The sequence below is a fragment of the Triticum urartu genome, chromosome 7 (assembly GCF_003073215.2).
Source record: "Triticum urartu cultivar G1812 chromosome 7, Tu2.1, whole genome shotgun sequence".
NCBI classification, from domain to species: Eukaryota; Viridiplantae; Streptophyta; class Magnoliopsida; order Poales; family Poaceae; genus Triticum; species Triticum urartu.
Window position 1 is genome coordinate 27,618,857 of NC_053028.1, and position 3,358 is coordinate 27,622,214.

At 46.2% G+C, this 3,358-nt stretch overlaps 1 pseudogene; it reads left to right on the forward strand.

The window, feature by feature from the left end:
- The first annotated feature begins 740 nt into the window (after positions 1-740).
- LOC125518219 lies at positions 741-1,920 on the forward strand (annotated as a pseudogene).
- Positions 1,921-3,358: the final 1,438 nt, after the last annotated feature.

Here is a 3,358-nt window from a genome sequence, read left to right on the forward strand (position 1 = left end):
CTACCATTTTTACTCTTTCAGTTTGACTAATTCACATCTAGATGTTTTTTAAGGATGTCACATCTAAACTCTCACAAATACACATCAATAAGGAAAAAAAAGGGAAAACTGAGACCAAAAAATAGACTACAAACATAGTGAAGATCAGGTTAGATGTGATATAGTTATGTCACATCTAGATGTGTCCTAAACAGACCCATAGTTTTTTAGCTTGTACTCCCTCTGTTCGGAATTAACTGTCCAAACGCGACAGCTAATTCTGGACGGAGGTTGTATAAATTTTGATTTTTAATTTCAGTCCTACCCCTCTATCCCATGGAGCGAGAGCATGCGAGATTCCAGTCCATATGTGTGATATAGGATTTAGGAACCACTTCTCGGATCAACCAATATTCTAGAGCCCTCGCAAGAAAAAAATATTCTAGGGATAAAATATTTCCGTGCACATTATAAACAGGTGTTTCAAGACAAAAACGATATCCTTTCTGGTGAAGACTTTGTTGAACGTGTAGAAAAAAATGTCTGCCAATTAATTGTAGCCCAAGTCATGACCTTGTCTGGTCTGTCGTAATATGTGGGTTCTCTTATCAAAAGAGTCTATCTATCTACCAGCACCATCGAATTAGTAGCCATATAAGCTACTAGACACGAGCTGCATGCTGATTTAATTTGCCGCACACCATATATACCATCTGCAAAGCCGTACGTAGTCGATCGTCCCCATCCGTTGGCCTGCCGCCATGACGACGTCCGCGCTCTTGTCTGCCCTGCGTGGCGCTGGCCGCCGGCAGATCACCGCCTCCACCGTTGCGGCCAGGCAAGCGACGGGTTCACATGTCTTGAGGGTCGATGGGTTCACGCGCGTCAGGGAGAAGGCGGCCAATGGCACCGCCGTCCTGTCAAGCCCGTTCGGCGTCGGCGGTCACGACTCACGACTGGCGTATCATGTGCTACCCGAACGGCGACACAGAGAAGGCCGAGGGCCATCTCTCCCTCTTTCTCATGCACGAAAACCACGCCAAGACAGGCGATGCCACGGCAAAGTTCAAGATAAGCGTGCTCGACCAGGCCTGTAAGCCGTACTGGTGTAGAAGCCAAGAAGAACACCGCTTTGTGAACCAGGGTTGGGGCTGGGACAAATTCATCAAACTTGAAGATCTGGACAGGGAGAAGCATCTGAAGGACGACTGCCTGTCCGTCCTCTGCGACGTCACCGTCGACCTCGGGCTGCGCACCGATGACTACACAGCTGAGGTTGCCGCGGCGGAGCAGCTCAAGTTGGCGTCGCCCCCGTTCGACTTGCACGGCTTCGTGCTCTCGGAGGCCATCTGGAACAACCAGGCGGCCGACGTGATGATCCACCTCGGCGAGGACGGACAGACGATCGCAGCGCACCGGTGGGTGCTGGAGGCCCGATCCCCCGTATTTAAGGCGGATCTCGCCCTCGCCTCGTCAACCGGCGACAACATTGCTCAACTATGCGTGGACGGCATGGACGCCGACGTGTGCAAGGCACTGCTCAGGCTCATCTACACCGACTCACCTCCTCCAGAATTTGATGCAGCAACGATGATGGCAGAACGTCTCCTCGTGGCGGCAGACAGGTATGAGCTGGACAAGCTGAAGCTCGCTTGCGAGGATGCGCTATGCAAGATCATAGACACGAGCTCCGTGGCCGCTACCCTGGCGCTGGCCGAGCGTCACGGCTGCCCGGCGCTGAAGGAGGCGTGTATGCAGTTTCTCTCTTCTCCTGATAACCTGAAGGCCGTCATGGCGTCTGACGGTTTCGAGCAGCTCAAGACGGGCTGCCCCTCCGCCCTGCTGGAGCTCCTCGTGAAGAACATGCCAACACATCATGAGCAGCCACCAATTAGTACCAGCAGCCAGCTATTTAGTTACGCCAATCATGAGACAAAGTGAGTAGAGAGATTACGAATTTATAATGCTCATATACTAGATACGTACATTACTGGAACTTGGGAGGAAGTGATCAGTCAAGAGATTTAGTCTCTTTATGAGGAGATAATAGAGCTTTTGTTTTAATGTGCGTGTGTGTCTTAAGCTTGCGAGCTTGTTGAACCTTTAACCATGGGCAAATTTATTACATTAACCATGCAAACTTGTTGTTTTAACCTTCATGTCTACACCACCATCGAAACATGTATCGCACACCAGCATAAATTCTTTTCTTTTTTTAAATTGTTTTTGAAACACGGAAATTTTGTTGAATAGAGCATGGTAAATAATTTTCCACACCATTGACATTTTCATCACATTGCCAAAAAAAATCCATCAGAGTCTTTCACATTTTTTGTTTTCAAATTATTTTTCCCCATGCTTCTTTTATATGAAACAAATGGCAAACTTAAGTTGTAACACAATTTTGCTAAGTTTACTTGCACCGACAAACCTTAAAACTTGGGTTTTGTCAAGTTTTTAAGTTCTAATGGCACCTTAATTTGGGTTTTGGGATCTTTTTATAATGCAGCACAGCACAAACTGCGTGGCATTTTTTTTGCTTCGACCTGATGGGCCAGCAGTATTAGGGCGCAACCTATTCGTTGTTTGGGGCTCGTTCCCAGGCGATCGCTCCAGGGAATGTTTTGTTCGATCTGAGAATGTTCCCGAGATATCCGGATCCAAAAGTTTTATGAAAACATATATCATACTTTTTTGGTCCTTTTTATTCCGCGTATAAGATGTTTGAAGTCAAACTTCTTAAATTTGATATATGAAAACTATGAACATCTACAATACTAAAATTATACAATATGAAAGTTAAATTCATGATGCATCTAATGATATTGACTTGCTATTGTGAGTGTTGATATTTTTTCCATAAAGTTGGCAAAACTTTACAAAATTTGACTTCAGAAAAATCTTATATGCGGAGTAAAAAATACCGGAGGGAGTATACCCTAGGGAAATTGCATTTGAGTCATTTATCTCCAACCCATCTATCTTCTCAAAATATTATATATTATTTATGGAGGGAGTACTAAATATACTAACCAACTAAATTTGCGTTTGAAGAGAAAATCTGTTTTGCTGAAATAATTTTGTTGGAAACAATCTGCTAATGGATTGCAACCGTCGAGGTAGTATATAAGACACTCGCGTGAATACCGATTTAATTCGCCGTACAAACCAACTTATTATGATCTGCAAGGCCTTAGGCGATCGTCTCTTTCGTCAATCGTCATGTCAACGCCCGGGCTCTTGTCCGCAATGCGCGCCGCCGGCCGGCAGCAGATCACCGCCTCTTCCCTCCGCGCGAGACATGCGACGGGCTCCCACTCCTTCACGATCCACGAGTTCACCAAAGTCAGGGAGAAGGTGGCGAATGGCGCCGCTGTCC